Source organism: Chiloscyllium punctatum, chromosome 18 (genome assembly GCF_047496795.1).
Source record: "Chiloscyllium punctatum isolate Juve2018m chromosome 18, sChiPun1.3, whole genome shotgun sequence".
Lineage (NCBI taxonomy): Eukaryota > Metazoa > Chordata > Chondrichthyes > Orectolobiformes > Hemiscylliidae > Chiloscyllium > Chiloscyllium punctatum.
This window is the reverse complement of record NC_092756.1, coordinates 65,724,320-65,744,505: the sequence shown is the minus strand read 5'-3', so window position 1 is coordinate 65,744,505 and position 20,186 is coordinate 65,724,320.

The following is a 20,186-nucleotide window of genomic DNA, read 5'->3' as shown; positions in this document are numbered from 1 at the left end:
CAAAAACTTCATTCCCCCTTCTCTCTTGCCTCCCTTTCTATCCTTACTCTAGCATTTGTATCCTGGAACATTAAGCTGCCAGTCTTGTCCATCCCTGAGCCATGCTTCTGTAATTGCTATGATATCCCAGTTGAAAAATGTGTTGCTGGAAAAGCGCAACAGGTCAGGCAGCATCCAAGGAGCAGGAGAAACGCCGTTTTGGGCATAAGCCCTCCTTCAGCCATTCCTGAAGAAGGATTTATGCCTGAAACATTGATTCTCCTGCTCCGTAGATGCTGCCTGACCTGCTGCACTTTTCCAGCAACACATTTTTCAGCTCTGATCTCCAGCATCTGCAGTCCTCACTTTCTCCTATGATCTCCCAGTCCCATGTTCCTAACCATACCCTGAGTTCATCTGCCTTCCCTGTTAGGCCACTTGCGTTGAAATAAATGCAGTTTATCAGTCCTACCTTGTTCTCTGCTTTGTCCCTGCCTGCCCTGACTGTTTGACTTGACTTCACTTACCTCACTATTTCCCTGGGTCCCACATCACATCCCCCTCCCCCCACCTTACCAGTTTAAATCCTCCTGAGCAGTTCTACCAAATCTTCCTGTCAGTATATTAGTCTCCTTCCAATTCAGGTGCAATCCGCCTTTCTTGTACAGGTCACTTCTACCCCCAAAGAGCTTCCAATGATCGAAAAATGTAAATCCTTCAGCCACGCATTCATCTGCTCTATCCTCCTATTCCTGACCTCACTAACCCGTAGCACTGGGAATAATCCAGATATTACTACTCTTGAGGACCTCCTTTTTAAATTTCTGCCGAACTCTCTGTAATCTCCCTTCACAATCTCAACCTTTTCCCTTCCTATGTCCTTGTTTCCAATATGTACAATGACCTCCTGCTGACCCCTCTCCCCTTTGAGACCATTCTGCACCCTGTCTGAGACCTCCTTGATCCTGGCACCAGGAAATCAACACACCATTCTGATGTTTCGTTGCTGGCCACAGAAACACCTGCCTGTACCTCAGACTAGAGAGTCACCTAACACATACGATCTATTGGAACCTCATTGCATTTGAGCCAGTCTCAATACCAGACAGTGGCTGTTCATGCTACATTTCCTTGAGAGTCCAAAACAGCATACTTGTTTGAAATGGGAATAGCCACAGAAGACTCCTGCACTGACGGCCTCCCTCTCTTACCTCCCCCAGACTCAACCCACATATGTGACTGCATCTGTGACTTTCCCCCCTTCCTCTAACTACCATCCATTACATCCCCTTGTTATTGTAAATTCCTCATTGTTTCTAACTGTCTCTCCAACCGATCCATTTGATCTGATAGGATTCGCAACCAAAGGCATTTATTGCAGATATGATCCTCAGTAACCCGTAAACTCGCCCTAAACTCCCACATCTGACAAAAAGAGCATATCACTTTAATAAAAGGCCATTTTTGCTTATTTCAATTTACAGATCCAAAAATAGCACTGTCTTATTCCTCTCCAAAACACTGTTTCAGGTTAAATTAATACATATGACTTATATTTTAAGTTGAATCAAGAGACATTCTCAATAAAACATATAATCAAGAAAGAACCCATTCTTCTCACCTCACTTCTGCAGACTTACTGTAAGGCCACACTTGTCTGTTTCTGTGCTGTGACCTCTCCCAAATAGGTTCCTCCAAGATCAGTTGTAAATTTCACAGTTTGTTAATTTTCCCAGAATCACTCCAATGTCCAACGATACATGAATTCAAACAGCAAAGCAGATCAAGGGTCAAATTTCATATTTAAGTTATTCAAGGAAGTTATGGACAGTTTAGGAATAAAGCAATTCAAATCCACTGCGCACTATCCAGAATCGCAGGGACCAATAGGAACGTGGCATCAGACCAACATAAGACCTTATAGTCAAGGCGATCTAGATGATTGGGATAAAGGATTTCTGTTTGACCTGTTTGCCATCAGAGATGCACCAAATGAATCCACGAAATTCAGTCAATTCGAATTAGTTTTCAGTAAAAGGACAACTAAAATTGATAGAGGAGAAATTGGCAAGCCAGAATTCAGAGAACACATATTTGGACTATATGTCAAATTTTAGGGAACGGTGATATAGAGCAGGGGATTTGGCTCAACAGCATTTAAAAATATTACAGTATACGATGAAACAGGAAGCAGCTAAATCATCGAAAACTCACATTTTGCTAATAGAGATAAAGTGTTAGTGTTACTTCCAGTGCTAGGTGAACCTTTGAAAGCAAGATTTAATGGATCTTATCAAGTCAAAAGGAGATGGAATGAGGTGAACTATTTGATAAGGTCTCCAGACTGAATGAAATCTCACAGAGTGCATCATGTGAATATGCTCAAAAGGTATTTTGATGTGGAAATAAGAGCAAAAGATGAATGTGTTCGTGGCTACAGCACAGAGTCAGAGGATTCTGAATTGGACATTCCTCAAATTAAACTGGGCAATGAGGAAGTTGTCAAAAATTGAGATAAATTATTGAATTACCTTCCAGAGGAAAACTGCAATGACCTGAAAGAGCTATTGCTATTACATGGGAAATATGGGGGAATATGTTGGGAAGTACTAACCTAATTTTGCATGATGTGTATACAGGAAATGCTGTTCTGATTAAACAACATCCTGATAGAATTAACCCTCTAAAGTTGGCTCAGGTTCAAAAAGAGATTGAACACATGCTCCAAGATGACATCATTGACATGAGTTTCAGTGATTGGAGATCACCCAAAGTAATGGTGCCAAAACCAGATGGTACCGAAAGTTTAATGTAGACTATCACAAAGTCAATGCAGTTACAAAGTCTGATTCATATCTGATTCCAGATTTGGAAGTCTGTATTGAGCAGATGAGACATGCAACTTATATTTCTAAGTTGTACTGACTCAATAGACAATAGACAATAGGTGAAGGAGTAGGCCATTCTGCCCTTTGAACCTGCACCACCATTCAGTATGATCATGGCTGAGCAGCCTTAATCAGTATCCTGTTCCTGCCTTATCTTCATAACCCTTGATTCCACTATCCTTGAGAGCTCTATCCAACTCTTTCTTAAATGAATCCAGAGACTGGGCCTCCACTGCCCTCTGGAGCAGAGCATTCCACACAGCCACCACTCTCTGGGTGAAGAAGTTTCTCCCCATCTCTGTCCTAAATGGTCTACCCCGTATTTTTAAGCTGTGTCCTCTGGTTCGGCACTCACCCATCAGCGGAAACATGTTTCCTGCCACCAGATTGTCCAATCCTTTAATAATCCTTATCTTCTCAAAAAGATCCCCTCTCAGTCTTCTAAACTCAAGGGTATACAAGACCAGTCGCTGCAGTCTTTCAGTATAAGGCAATCCTGCCATTCCAGTAATTGACCTCGTGAACCTATGCTGCACTCCCTCAATAGCCAGAATGTCTTTCCTCAAATTTGGGGACCTGAACTGCACACAGTACTCCAGGTGTGGTCTCACCAGGGCCCTGTACAGCTGCAGATGAACCTCTTTGCTTCTATACTCAATCCCTCTTGTTATGAAGGCCAGCATACTATTAGCCTTCTTCACTCCCTGCTGTACCTGCATGCTTACCTTCATTGACTGGTGTACAAGAATACCCAGATCTCTCTGTACTGCCCCTTTACCTAAATTGATTCCATTTAGGTAGTAATCCGCCTTCCTGTTCTTGCCACCAAAGTGGATAACCATACATTTATCCACATTAAACTGCATCTGCCATGCATCTGACCACTCAGCTAACTTGTCCAGGTCACCCTGTAATCTCCGAACATCCTCATCACATTTCACCCTGACACCCAGCTTAGTATCATCAGCAATTTTGCTAATGTTATTGCTAGTACCATCTTCTATATCATTAACATATATTTTAAAAAGCTGCAGTCCCAGTACTGAACCCTGTCGTACCCCAATGGGCACTGCCTGCCATTCCGAAATGGAGCCGTTTATCACTACTCTTTGTTTCCTATCAGCCAACCAACTTTCAATCCACTAACCTCCTATGTGGGACTTTATCAAAAGCTTTCTGAAAATCCAGGTACACTACATTTACTGGATCTCCCTCATCCATCTTCAGAGTTACATCCTCAAAGAATTCCAGAAAATTAGTCAAGCATGATTACCCCTTCATAAATCCAAAGTTAAAAATCACACAACACCAGGTTATATACCCTTGAGGTTGTATACCCTTGAGTTTGGGCGGCACGGTCACACAATGGTTAGCACTGCTGCCTCACAGCGCCAGAGACCTGGGTTTAATTCCTGCCTCAGGCGACTGACTGTGTGGAGTTTGCTCATTCTCCCCGTGTCTGCGTGGGTTTCCTCCGGTTGCTCCGGTTTCCTCCCACAGTCCAAAGATGTGCAGGTCAGGTGAATTGGCCACACTAAACTGCCCATAGTGTTAGGTAAGGGGTAAATGTAGGAGTATGGGTGGGTTGCGCTTCGGCAGGGCGGTGTGGACTTGTTGGGCCGAAGGGCCTGTTTCCACACTGTAAGTAATCTAATCTAATCTAATCTATAGTCCAACAGGTTTAATTGGAAGCACACTAGCTTTCGGAGCGACGCTCCTTCATCAGGTGATTGTGTCACCTGATGAAGGAGCGTCGCTCCGAAAGCTAGTGTGCTTCCAATTCATCCTGTTGGACTATAACCTGGTGTTGTGTGATTTTTAACTTTGTACACCCCAGTCCAACACCGGCATCTCCAAATTCATAAATCCATGCTGACTCTGACCTATCCTGTTACTACTATCCAGATGTGTCGTAATTTCATCCTTTATAATAGACTCCAGCATCTTTCCCACCACTGAGGTCAGACTAACTGGTCTATAATTTCCTCCTTTCTTTCTCCCACATTTCCTAAAGAGTGGTACAACATTAGCCATACTCCAATCCGCAGGAACTGATCCTGAATCTATCGAATTCTGGAAAATAATCACCAACACATCCATGATTTCTCGAGCCACCTCCTTCAGTACCCTGGGATGTAAACCATCAGGCCCCGGGGATTTATCAACCTTCAGACCTAACAGTCTCTCCAACACCAATTCCTGACAAATATAAATTCCCTTAAGTTTAGGTCCTGCAGCCACTGTTACCTCTGGGAGATTGCTTGTGTCTTCCCCAGTGAACACAGATCTGAAATAACAATTCAACTCTTCTGCCATTTCTTTGTTCCCCGTCATATATTCCCCTGTTTCTGTCTTCAAGGGCTCAATTTTTTTTACCTTTCACATACCTAAAAAAGCTTTTACTATCCTCCTTTATATTATTGGCCAGTTTACCTTCGTACCTCATTTTTTCTCTGCGTATTTCCTTCTTAGTAATCCTCTGTTGTTCTTTAAAAGCTTCCCAGGCCTCCATTTTTCCATTTATCTTTGCTATATTATACTTTTTCTCTTTTACCTTTACGTTTCTTAACTTCCCTCATCAGCCACGGCCACCCATGCCTCCTCCTAGGATCTTTCTTCCTTTTTGGAATGAACAGATCCTGCAACTTCTGCATTATACACAGAAATATCCACCATTGTTCCTCCACTGTCATCCCTGCTAAGGTATTTTACCATTAAACTTTAGACAGCTCCTCCCTCATAGCTCCATAGGTCCCTTTATTCAACAGAAATATTGTCACTTCCAATTGTACCCTCTCCCTCTCAAATTGCAGATTGAAGCTTATTGTATTATGGTCACGACTTCCCAATGGCTCCTTCACTTCGAGGTCCCTGACCAATTCTGGTTCGTTGCACAATACCAGATCCAGAATTGCCTTCTCCCTGGAGGGCTCCAGCACCAGCTGTTCTGAGAATCCATCTCTGAGGCACTCCACAAAGTCTCTTTCTTGAGGTCCAATACCATCCTGATTCTTCCAGTCTACATGCATGTTGAAATTCCCCCATAACAACTGTAGTAACATCTCTGCGACAGGCCAATTTCAGCTCCTGATTCAACTTACATCCGACATCCATACTACTGTTTGGGGGCCTGTAGATGACTCTCAAGAGGGTCTTTTTACTCTTAGTATTTCTCAGCTCTATCCACACTGACTCTACATCCCCTGATTCTAGGTCCCCCCGATGCAAGGGACTGAATACCAACATGGCCACACCACCCCCTCTGCCTGTCAGTCTGTCCTTACGATAGCACGTGTAGCCTTGAATAATCATTTCCCAGGCCCTGTCCACTTGAAGCCACGTCTCAGTTATCCCCATAATATCGTATCTGCCAATTTCCAAAAGAGCCTCAAGCTCATCCATCTTATTTCTAATGCTTTGTGCATTCATGTATAGTATTTTTAATTTGTTACTGCCATCACCCTTCCCATCAACTTCTATTTCCCTCAACCTTACAGCATGATCCCTTTCTGAGTTTTCTGTCTCATTGATACAGTTGTCTTTCTTGACTTCCCTTGTTCTAACTTTCCCTTCAATTTCCTTCTTAAACATCCAGTTTGTCCCCTCCCCCCCACTACTTAGTTTAAACGTAGCTGTGTTGCAGTAGCAAACCTGCCTGCCAGAATGCTGGTCCCTAACCTATTAAGGTGCAAACCGTCTCTCTTGTAGAATTTATGCTTACCACAAAACATACCCCAATGATCCAAGAATTTAAATCCTTGCTTCCTGCACCAGTTCCCCCAGCCACACGTTCAAGTCCATTATCTCCCTGTTTCTGGCCTCACCAGCCCGAGGAACTGGAAGCAAACCGGAGATAACCACCTTGGACGTCCTGCTTTTCAGCCTACTTCCTAGTTCTCCAAAGTCCCGCAGTAGTATGTTTCTCCTCTTCTTCCCGACATCATTTGTGCCGTCATGTACCACCACCTCTGGCTCTTCACCTTCGTTCTTGAGGATTTCCTGCACTCTCTCTGTGATATCTTTAACCCTGGCACCAGCAAGGCAACACACCATCCTTAAGTCCCGTCTGCTGGCACAAAAACCCCAGTCAGTCCCTCTCACTATGGAGTCCCCTATTCCCACGGCTCTGTGCGATGTCCGACTGTTCCGCTCTGCCTCCGTGGCAGCTTTTAATTGACAGACCTGGCCGCCTCGCAGACTGGCAGTGTCATCTGTCTCTACTGTTTCCAAAAGATTCAACTTGTTCCTGACAGGTACTTCCCCGGGGGTCTCTTGCACCTGTCTCCTCTCTGCCTTCCTCATCGTCTGCTCTCTTCTGCCCTTTTCTGGTATCGTCGGTGTAATAACCTCGCTGAAGGTCTTGTCGAGAAAGATCTCGTTCTCTCGGATGAGCCTAAGATCCTCGAGTTCTTTCATCAGTGCTGCAATATGCTCGGTCAGTAGCTGAATGTGCACACACTTTCCACACATATACGAGCCAGACACACCAGAGTCGTTGACCTCCCACATCAAGCACATAGCGCACTGAACCAGCTTGGCAGTCATGTCTTCACCCTCTTCAACTGTAACATAATCACTTCACTCAACCTCCTTGTCAAACACTGCTGCGCTAAAGCCTCACTCTTCAATCCACAGGAACTTCCTTGGACCCTCTTTTTGGGGCAAGTCTGTGTACTTTGTAGGACCTGGGGTCTAGAACACAACCATTCTAATAACAATCACTTACCTTCCCAACTGGCTTTGTGCTCTGCCTTCACTTCCACACAGCTCCCGCTGCTCTCTGATGTGACTTTGAGGATACTGGCAGGTACCTTTATCCAAAAGAGCAACTTTGTTTTTCATAACATCAAAGGGACTGTACCAATTTAAAATTATGCCACTTGGTATGAAAAATGTGCCCACCACATTTCAAAGACGAACCAATAAAGTCATTTCTGGATTACCCAGTTATGTGGTGTACATCGATGAACTGGTGATTTTTACTCACACTGCAAGGAACATTTGCAGCATTGATGGGAACTATTTGATTGACTACAGGAAACAGGCTTGGTGATAAACTTACCTAAGAGTGAATTTGCCAAAGCCCAAGACACCTTCCTAGGCCATGTTATTGGACATGGACAGATGGCCCTTGGAAGGTGAAAACAAAGGTTGTTGGGGAGTTTCCCACACCATCGACGAAGACAGCAGCACTACAATTCCTGGGAAATTTGAACCAACTTTTAGCAGTGTGACTGCTCCACTCACTAAATTATTGAAGAACGACAAAAGGTTTCAATGGATCCAGAAGGTATTTGACAGCCTGAAAGCTGTGTTTACTACTGCTCTACTGTTAGACACATCGACTTACACAACACCATTCAAGGTGGATATCAATGTAAGTGATGTAGGTGTCGGTGCTGTAGCATGAGCCCTTCTTCAGGAATGCACTATAAGCTGCACTATAAGTCAGTTGAGTTTTCAAATAGCTCAGCTGTTCGAAATTCTGATTTCTTTTATTCGTGTTTAAATCAATTCTGTTTGGCTTAAAGCCAAGTGGTTTGACCACTGCATCACACTTGGGATATCCACTTCACATCTACCTATAAAATAAGAAAAAGTTAGGATCTAGGCTACCTTCTTCAAATATTTTGAGGTGGTCTGGTCTACTCCATAACACACATCTTAAGTCCTATTATAGGAATGGTGTCATGACCTATTGCCTTTGTCGTATCTACTGTGTTCAGCAGTTTCTTAATGTCCCGTGTCGTGAATCGAATTGGTTGACGAATGATATTTGTGATCCTGTGAACACCATGAGGAGGGTACGGTAGATCATTCATTCAAAACTTCTGGCTGAGAAAGGTGCTGATCCTACATCCTTGTCTTTTACACTGATGTGCAGGGATGTTCCTTAAGTTAGGAAGGGGATATTTGTGGAGCCCTCTCCTCCAGTGAGTTGTTTAATATTCCATCACAGTTTATGACAAGATGTGGCAGGGCTGCGGAGCTTAGAACTGATCTGTTGGTCATGGGATCATTTTGCCCTCTCGATCAGATGTGAGTTCGGCCGTTTGGAATGTAAGCAGTCAAGTGCAGTAGCTTTAACGGGTATCATCAGGTTTAGGGTCACATGGTTCTGACCCTGGCATGTACAACCCACACTTATCACTGAACCACAGACCAGTTTGGTGGTAATGATATTCTGAAGGATTATCCTGGGGAAATGTTACAGATTGTTGTTGAATACAATTCTGCTTCTGCTGCTGCTGTGGTCTACAGCACCACATCAATATCAGGAATTCTGTATTCAAGAAAGTTCACAGATCTAGATAATTGAATGTATTTAAAGATGATTTTTGACATGGGAATGAATTGAGGGCAACAAATAATTGATCATGAAAGTGGAGTGAGATCGGATTAGATTAGATTCCCTACAGTGTGGAAACAGGCTCTTCGGCCCAACAAGTCCACACAGACCCTCTGAAAAGTAACCCACCCGAACCCATTTCCCTCTGAATAAGGCACCTAACACTATGGGCAACTTACAATGGCCAATTCACCTGACCTGCACATCTTTGGACTGTGGGAGGAAACAGGAGCACCCGGAGGAAACCCACGCAGACTTATAAGTTTTCGTATGAGGGTCTGTTCTGTGCTGGACTTTCCTCTGTTCTGTGTTCCCAAAGCAGGTCAACTGGAATTTTACACAATATTTCAAATGCCACATTACCATTGTCTTTTACAGTGTAACACAACATCTCAATGCCTGCTCTGACCAATGAAGGTTAGCTTGCCAAGCACCTTCTTCACTGCCCTGTCTATCTGTGACTCCACTTTCAAGGAACTGTGTACCTGCACTCCTGGGTCTCTCTGTTTGCCAACACTCCCCAGTTCCTTAACATTAATGGTATGAATCCTGTAGTGGAGTATCTCACAAAATGCAGCACGTCACGCTTATCTCCGTTAAAGTCCATGGTTCCTCGGCCCACTGACCCATTTATAGAGTCATAGATTCATCGAGTCCTGGAGTGCTGAGACTAGCCCTTCGGCCCAAACTGGCCCATGCTGACCAAGATGTCCATCCACTCTAACCCCATTTCCCTGCACTTGGTCCATATCCTTCTAATCCTTTCCTATCCATGTATTTGTCCAAATGCATTTTAAATGTTGTCAATGTAACTGCCTCAATGGCAGCTCATTCCATCTGTGTACCACCCTCTGTGTAAACATGTTGCCCCTCAGGTTCCCTTTTATTCTTTCCCCTCTAACCTTAATCTGATGCCCTCTCACCCTCAATTCCCCAATCCTGGGAAAAAGGCTGAGTACATTCACCCTATCCACGCCTCTCATGAGCTTAACCCCTTTGATAAGATCCCCCCTTAGTCTCCTACCCTCTAAAGAAAGAAGTCCTTGCTTGTTTAACTCTAACTATAACTCAGACCATTGAGTCCTGGCAACATCCTTGTAAATTTCTTCTGCAATTTTTCCAGTTTAATAACATCCTTCCTGTAGCAAGGTGACCAAAACTGAACGCAATATGTCAAGTGTGGCCTCACCAACATCCTGGATAACAGCAACATAACTTCCCAACTCTGGTACTTAATGTCCTGACTGATGAAGGCCAGTGTGCCAAAAGCCTTCTTCACAGCGATATCTACTTGTGACACCACCTTCAGAGAACTGTGCACCTGAACTCCAAGGTCCCTGTGTTCCATTATGCTCCCTTAGGCCGACCATTCACCATGAAACCCCTACCTTGATTTGATTTACCAAAATGCAAGACCTCACACGTATCTCCATTAAACTCCATTTGCCATTTCTCGGCCCACTTCCCCAGCTGATCAAGGTCCTGCTGCAATTTCTGATAACCTCCCTCACTGTCCAGGATACCACCTGTTTTAGTGTCGTCTGCAAACTTACTATTCATGCCTTGTACATTCTCATCCAAATCATTGATATCGATAAGAAACAGCAATGGGTCAATCACCGACTCCTGAGGCACACCATTAGTCACAGGCCTCCAGTCCGACAAGCATCCTTCCATGATTATCTTCTGCTTCCTCCCATCAAGCCAACTGTGTATCCAAATTGCCAGCACCTCCTGGATACCAACCTTCCAGAGCAGCCTACCATGTGGAACCTTATCAAAGGTCTCACTGACCTCCTTGTAGACTATGTCTACTGCCCTGCCCTTGTCAACCTTCCTGGTCACTTAGAGTCATAGAATCATACTCTAACAAATTTGTGAGGCATGGTCTCCCATGCACAAAGCCGTGCTGACTACTCCTAATCAAACCCTGTCTTTCCAAATGCATGTATATTTTATCTCTCAGAATCTGCTCAAGTAATTTCTCCATTGGTTAAGATCTCAATATAATCTTAGATAACTGTCTTCACTGTCAATTCTACCAGTAAGTTTGGTGTCACCTGCCTGTCCGTGCATCCTATATTCCCATCTAAATCATTTATCTGAATAGCCAACAACAGTGGACCCAGAACTGGTCCTTGTGGCACACTGCAGGTCACAGGACTCGAGTTGGAACAACAACCTTCACCAACCGCCCTCTGTCTCCCACCGTCAGGCCAATGTTATATCAAATTGATTAGCTCTTTCTGATCCCATGTGATGTACTCTTACTAACCAGTCTACCATGCAGAACCTTGTCAAAGGCATTGCTAAAGTCCATAAAGACAAGGATTACCAGAGCACCTTCATCTGTCTCTTGGTCATCTCCTCAAAAACTCAATCAGGTTTGGGAACGATAATTTCACACATGCATAAAGCCATGCTGACTCTCCCTAATCAGTCCGTGCCTTTCAAAATGCATCTAAATCCTTTCTCTCAGAGTTCCTTCCAACAACTTATCCACCAGTAATATGACACAGATATGTTCGCTCGGGCCCCCACAATTTCTTTCTTAGCTTCCCACAATGTCCTGAAGTATACTAGATCAGGTCTCTGGGATTAACCTACCTTTATGCATTTAAAGACCACCAGCACCTCCTCTTCTGTGATGTGGACTGTTATGAAAACATCACAACAAGCAAAACTAATGTCATTAAAAAAATTCCTTGCAAGAACTGTAAAAAATACTACATTGGACAAACAGATAGAAAATTAGCCACCAGGATACATCAACTAGCCACAAAAACTCACAACCCACTCCCGCTAGTACCTTTACATACAGATGAGGTACGACACCACTATGACTGGGACAACACATCCATCCTTAGGGAAGCCAAACAGACACATGCACAAGAATTCCTAGAAGCATGGCATTGCAAACGGAATTCTTTCAACAAACACATCGATTTGGACTCCATCTACCACCCTCTGAGAAAAAGAACAGGAGAAGACATCACCAACACAGGAATGACGTCACCAATCCAAGGAAACCTAAGCATATATGCATTACTTCTGAAAAGGACATAACATTGAGGCCCAGATCAGGTCATCTATCATCTTTGTGGTTTGAGGGGCTGAATGACCTCCTACTATGTCTTATGTTCTCATACAATTTTTCAGAAAGTAAATGATTGCTATTTTCTGGGAAGCTCTGTTATTGAATGTTCCAGTCTGAAAAACCAGAGGATTTTGAGAGCCATGAGTTACAGAGCCTGTGTCACAGTAAGTCTGAATCTACAACATGACCAACAAATGAAGCACAAGTTGCAGAGTGGGGAAGCTCTGTGAAGAGGGATAAGAGGGCTCTTTCATACTCAGCCTCAGTTTCCAAGACCATTTCCCTTTATTCCTCATTTTGACTGGTCAAGGAACAGTTAGACATTGTCATACATCTTATTCTTAGAACTGATTCCCTAGGTTTAATCTCCAATGTAAGAGGAAACATCTATCAGGAATTCTTCTGATACATTCTCCTCACGACATTATGCTCTATAAGAGCAACTCTCATTCTCAAGCCAAATTTGTTAATCTTTCATAATCCTTTATGTTAGGACCAAGGAAAGTGAAGCATCGGAAACCTTCAAAAACAGTTGTATCTTTCATTTTCCAATTCAGGAGATGAAAACTACACATAGTGCATGAGGGGTGGTCTCAGTAATACTCTGTATAGATTCAGTAAAAAATGTTATTATGATTATACCTGATACACCTCGCAAAACAAATTGCATCATTCCATTGACCTTCCTTAGCACTTGTTGCAGATGCAGACTAACTCAATGTGAACCATGTACCTGGATACTCAACTCCCTCAGAACCAAGGTCTGCAATCTCTCTCTATGTTACTGTTCATTTATTATTCTCTCAAAGCACAAACTTCCCAGAACCCACATTATACCGTTTCTGATGAAAGTTTACTCACAAAACCTCCCCTCTCTGTATCCCATTGCAGACTCTCTCCCTCTGTTTGACAACTTATTCAATGACTCTCTTGGTGGATAAGCTAAGTGAGCTCCAATCTATTCAGTCCCCTCTTCCAATGCATTACACAGACTGTACTCATTGATGACCTCACACTGATCCCAGAGGCACTCTCCTGGTTACAGTTTTACAACCTGCAAATAAATAGTTATCTCTGCTCTCTATTTCCTGTTAGCTAACCAGGCTCCCCTGTTCCTGTGTCAACATTGTGAAGGTTGAATGGTCTCGCCCTGTGCTGTGTAATTACACAAAATGCTGACTGACTTCATTCTATTCCTGTGTAAATCCTTAGAGGGACAGAATAGTTTCCTCCTGTCTAATCCTAATGAACCTGAGAGGCTGGATGTGATCTTCCTGTACCTCAGTAATAGCAGTGAGGGGTGAATGAGACAATAGCACATGGGTTAGGAACATCAGTTGGCCATTCGGCCCCTCGAGCATGCTGCACCATGATTGATGCCATTGTGGCTGTACACCCCTTTCCTGTATATGAGCACAAAAAAATGGACCAGAATTTGGCCATTTGGCCCCACCAGGTCTGCTCTGCTGTTTCTCAGCATCATTCATCTGCCTTTTCCCCATAACACCTGATCCCCCTTAGAAATCAACAACTTCTCAATCTCTGTCCTCAAGACACTGCTGTCATTGTGACTCTGTGTGTGTGTGTGTGTGTGTGCATCTGTGTTTGTGACTTTGTATACTTCTCTGTATCTGTTTATGGTTGTGTGCCTGCCTCTATGTTTGTCTGTGTTTGTCTCTGTGTGTGCATCTGTGTGTGTGCGTCTATGTGTGTGTGTGTGTGTGTGTGTGTGTGTGTCTATGTGTATGTGTGTGTGCGCCCCTGTATATGTCTCTGGAAGACAGTATTGACTAGATTGATGAAGTTGATTTGCGAGAAAGTTTAGAAAACATTAAGATTGATCAGTCTCCAGGGCCTCACAAATCTTAATGAGTTTTCATAAATGACTTGGATGAGGAGGTTGAGGGGTGGCTTAGTAACTTTGCAGATGACACAATGGTTGGAGGTATCGTTGATAGTATAAAGAACTGCTGCAGGCTGCAGCGCGACATAGACAGGATGCAGAGCTGGGCTGAGAAATGGCAGATGAGTTCAACCTGGATAAATACGAAGTGATGCATTTTGGAAGGTTGAACTCAAATGCTGAATATCGGATTAAAGACAGGATTCTTGGCAGTATGGAAGAACAGAAGGATCTGGGTGTGCACGTTCCCAAGTTGCCACCCAAGTGGATGGGGTTGTTCAGAAAGCATATTGTGTTTTGGCTTTCAGTAACTGGGGGTTCGAGTTTCAGAGTCGCGAGGTTTTGCTGCAGCTCGACAAGTCCCTGGTGAGACCACACTTGGAATATTGTGTCTAGTTCTGGTCGTCCTACTAAAGGAAAGATACAGAGGCTTTGGAGAGGGTGCAAAGAAGGTTTACCAGGATGCTGCCTGGACTGGAGGGCTTGCCTTATGAAGAAAGGTTGAATAAGCTCGGACTTTTCTCTCTGGAGAGAAGGAGAAAGAGAGGAGACCTGATCGAGGTGTACAAAATAATGAGAGGAATAGATATAGTCAATAGCCAGAGACTTTTCCCCAGTGCAGGGTTGACTGGTACGAGGAGTCATATTTGAAGATATTAGGAGGAAGGTATAAAGGGGACATCAGAGGTAGGTTCTTTATGCAGAGAGTTGTGAATGCATGGAATGTACTGCCAGCTGTGGTGGTGGAAGCAGAGTCATTGGGGACATTTAAGCGACTGCTGGGCATGCACATGGATAGCAGTGGGTAAAAACAATGACTGTAGATGCTGGAAACCAGATTCTAGATTGGAAGAGCACAGCAGTTCAGGCAGCATCCAAGGAGCTTCGAAATCGGCATTTCGGGCAAAAGCCCTTCATCAGGAATAAAGGCAGTGAGCCTGAAGCGTGGAGAGATAAGCTAGAGGAGGGTGGGGGTGGGGAGAAATTAGCATAGAATACAATGGGTGAGTGGGGGAGGGGATGAAGGTGATAGGTCAGGGAGGAGAGGGTGGAGTGGATAGGTGGAAAAGGAGATAGGCAGGTAGGACAAGTCCGGACAAGTCATGGGGACAGTGCTGAGCTGGAAGTTTAGAACTAGGGTGAGGTGGGGCAAGGGGAAATGAGGAAACTGTTGAAGTCCACATTGATGCCCTGGGGTTGAAGTGTTCTGAGGCAGAAGATGAGGCATTCTTCCTCCAGGCGTCTGGTGGTGAGGGAGCGGCGGTGAAGGAGTCCCAGGACCTTCATGTCCTCAGCAGAGTGGGAGGGGGAGTTGAAATGTTGTTTCACGGGGCGGTGTGGTTGATTGGTGCGGGTGTCTCGGAGGATGTTCCCTAAATCTGCCGAGTGTGGAGTGTGCCCATGAGCAGTACATCATGTTGGTGTATCCCCATTGTCCTGGCAGCAGCCACAGCTTCTTCATTCAGAAGCAGTCAGCCATTCCCATTGTCTTCCAGTCTCCACATCGAAAGAAAGCATGGTCTCTCAAATAAAGGTCGGCCCGTTGGTGCACGGCTCAAAACACCCTCCCCCTCACCACTCCCCACTGCCAACGAACTGCATCACAATATCCCGTGTTTAATGAGAGGAATGGGGCCACTGGGAATGTCAGGGAGCAGACCATCAGGGAGATGGAGCAACACTTCCAATCTCTGAACGGGTCAGAGTGAACCCTCCAGAACACAATATATCACTAAGTCCTGTCATCTCTCTCCATTTCAGTGGTGTATACTGCCTTCCATTCATGACATGTTTACAGTTACCTTCATTGTATTCTATTTGTCAAATTGTACTCCATTGATTATCCATTCACAGACTCTGTACCTCTTCATGGTAACTTGTTTCCTGCCAGTTTTAGTGTTAGTCACATGTTCCATTTATTAAAACCATTGATATATTTTGCAGATAGTTGAGAACCTAGTCACTGTGTCACTGCAGTCACTAATTTATGTTAAACTGACAAAGGTTAATTTATAATTTATCTCTGCATCCAGTAACCAGTCCTCCCCATATTCCTATGTCGCAGCTTTGAAAGGCTGAATGTTCCATTCCATTGCTGCCTCACAGCACGAGGATCTTATGTCAAATGATCAAAGTGTTGCCTGAATCTTAGTGTTTTTGATGAGGGAGCCAACAAGAAGAGACCATTCTCACCAAACTACCTGTCACAGATGTATCTGTCCCGAACAGTGTCTGTGGGTGCGCCCACCACAAAGTGCCAGTGGAGTCGAGTTTGGGGAGAGAATCCCACTGTGAGGCTGAGTGGGTCTCACCAAACGTCATGAACAGAAGGGCCTTTGTGATGTGGATCTTTATGACTCAATCACATTCTATAACTGACATTCCCCGGAACATTCTATAACCAATATTCTCCGGTACAGTCTACAACTGACATTATTTGTGAATGTCCGGACTTCAGTTAATTGAACAAAAAGTAAGATCCCGAGGGAAGAAATCCCATTCCAGGGCGAAGGAAACACTATTTTGAAGTCCCCTCAGGCAGTTAACCCCTTACCCGGCAAAGACGAGTGAACTTGTCTTCACCCAATTTGTCTTTTTCAGAGTGTGACGAGTAAACCCGTCCAAAACATGTAATTTCCAAAACAGCCACAGGCGAGTTTATACGTCAATTCTCGGCATTTCTGGGTCCTTCTCAGCTAGAAACGAGTATACTCAGTGACTTATACGTCTGGTAGCTGTGTCTCGTCTGCCTCAGGCATTGCAAGAAGCGTCGACGCACCGCTTTTGGGCACACACTGTCATTCGGTTTTTTGTGTTTTTTCACAAATTACGCCCAGATGTCGAGCTCAGAAGATGACAATGAGTATGAACCTTCTGTTAGAAGCTTGGATACATCAGATGAGAGTGCAAGCTCGTCTGATAATGGCTATTCTCTCTCAAGTGAGGAGGAGGAGGAGGAGGATGGACGAATTTGGTGTCGACATGTGGTGTCGGAAGAATGCATGCTTCCTCCACCACCACGCTTCCCATTCACTGGAAATTCTGGAATATCAATTGATCAAGACACAGCTGATAAGACTCCTTTGGATTGTTTTCGTCTTTTCTGTGACAACAGAACTATTGATCGAGTTGTGGATGAAACTAATCGCTTTGCTGAACAAACTGGAGAAAGAGATTGTATGTGGCGCCCTGTAACAAAGGCAGAAATTTGTGTGTTTTCGCCTTGAGAATGCTTGGGGGTATAGTGAAAATGCCAGATCAAGAAATGAACTGATCGAAAGATGAACGACTTGAAAGACCAATTTTTTTTTGCTGAAAATGGTATCTTCAAAATAAAATTTCAAGTAAAATATTGTAGATAGATAAAAACAAAAGTTATTTCCATAATCAGCACTAAAAATACTATAAAACAAAAGCAAAAAAAAATTCATCTGAAAATGAAATGTTTTCTCCAAAAATAGTCGCCAGGGAAGGGGTAAACACGTTTTCCCTGCATTTACATATTTTTTGAGATTAGATTACTGACAGTGTGGAAACAGGCCCTTCAGCCCAACAAGTCCACCCATTCCCCTATACCTAACACTACAGGAAATTTAGCATGGCCAATTCACCTAACCTGCACATTTTTGGACTGTGGGAGGAAACCGGAGCACCCGGAGGAAACCCACGCAGACACGGGGAGAATGTCCAAACTCCACACAGTCAGTCGCCTGAGGCGGGAATTGAACCCAGGTCTCTGGCGCTGTGAGGTAGCAGTGCCAACCACTGTGCCACCATGCCACCCATGTTGTCATGACAGAGGACGACCACCGTGCCACCCATGTTGTCATGACAGAGGACGACCACAATTTAAACTAAAAGACAGAAATTTCCAACCTCCATTTGTCATCAAGTGACTGGGAGAGAACCCTTTAGGACAGCAATGTTTACCCCCTCGGTGTTAGGAACTGTAAAGATGTGACCTGTGTCTGCTCTCGAGTGATCGAGGGTGTGGGAATGATCTGGAAACCAGCTGTTCAGATGGATGTGTGTCTGTGTGTTTGTGGAGAGTGGATTTCTTGAGGTTTTTGTCATATTTTTGTAAGAAATTCAGAACTTCCTGTTTGTTATTTCAGCTTCAATTATTGAATAAATCTCTGAATGCAATGACACATGAAAATCTCACTTAGTCTTCAATCAAACTGGTACCTTTGCTCCCAGGTTGATGGATAATGTGTTTGTTTTCCTTCCTCACAGTTAACGTAGTAACGATCTACGTCCTGCTTTATAAAGATTGTGGATTGTCTCCATGTGTCAGTCATTACCTAGGGGCCATGGCAGTGATGGATCTACTGGTCATTATCCTTGACCTGATATTGAGGCACATTCCCATTGTTTATCGGGAACAGTTTTATTTCCTGGAGTCCATCCCCGTGTGTAATATCCACGCTGTCCTGCTTTATGCCGCCACTGACTGTTCTGTCTGGTTCACCGTCGCTTTCACCTTCGATCGATTTGTGGCCATTTGTTGCCAGAAGCTGAAAAGTCAATATTGCAGTGAGAAAACGGCGGCTGTGGTTCTGGGAGCAGTGACTGTGCTGAGCTGTTTAAAGAACATTTCCTGGTATTTTATGCTCACGGGTCGGTATTGGCTGATGAACAACCCCTGGTTTTGTCAGGAAACATATGGTATTCGATCGTCTCGTTTCTGGATCACATCCGAGTTCCTTCACTACATTCTAAACCCGGCTCTCCCATTTCTCCTGATTCTGCTGCTCAATGTTTTCACTGTAAGACACATTTTAGTGACCAGCAGAGCCCGCAGGAGACTCCAGGCTCACACCAATGGGGACAGTCAGTCTGACACAGAAATGAGAAAGCGAAAAAAATCCATCATTTTACTGTTTATGATCTCGGCCAATTTCATCCTGTTATGGTCAATGTTAGCACTGTATTCTATATGGTACCGGATGGAAGATTTAGGATATACCTCTATGTATCTAGACTGGTTTGTGCAGGAATTGGGCTTCATGCTGCAGCTCCTCAGTTGCTGCACAAACACCGTCATTTACGCTGTGACCCAGACTAAGTTCAGACAGTAGCTGAAGAATGTGCTGAAATATCCCTTTACCCAAATTAATCAATCAATCAAATTCAATCATTAATCAATCCATTCAGGATTTTCTCATTTCAGTGCAAAGTTTCAGTGATGGAGAAGCCTATCGCTATGGTAACATACTGAGGGTCGTGTTGGTTTGTCCAACCTTATCTCACAGGAGGGTTACAGGGACATATTTCAATGTTTCTCTTAACTCAGGGGCCAGTGAGAAAGCCCTGAAGAAGGGCTTATGCCCAAAATGTCGATTCTCCTGCTCCTTGGATGCTGCCTGACCTGCTGTGCTTTTCCAACAACACATTTTTCAGCTCTGATCTCCAGCATCTGTAGACCTCACTTTCTCCCAGTGAGAAAAGGCAACATTCCACTGGCTATATAACCTCAATTTGTAAATAATGAAAATGTTTATTAAAAAGTGCCAAGTCACAGATTGAACTACTGTACATTGTTGTTTGTCTTTGTGTTGAAGAAGTTGAGAGTATGTTTGCTGAAAAAGCACAGCTGGTCAGGTAGCATCCGAGGAGCAGGAGAATCAACGTTTCGGGCATGAGCCCTTGATCAGGAATGAGACTTGTGAGACGCGGGGGCAGGGGGGTTGCTGAGAGATAAATGGGAAGGGGTTGGGGTTGGGGGGAGGTTCCTGGGATTGTGATAGGTCAGAGATGAGGGTGGAGTGGGAGGGGCAGTTAATCCGTTCAGCCACGGGGCAGTGGGGTTGATTGTTGTGGGTGTCCCAGAGATTTTCTCTGAAATAATCTGCCAGCTGGTGGCCTGTCTCCCCGATGTAGAGGAGACCACATCGGGTGCAATGGATACTGGAGATGACATTGGTGGAGGTACAGGTAAATTTCTGTCAGATGTGGAAGGGTCCTTTG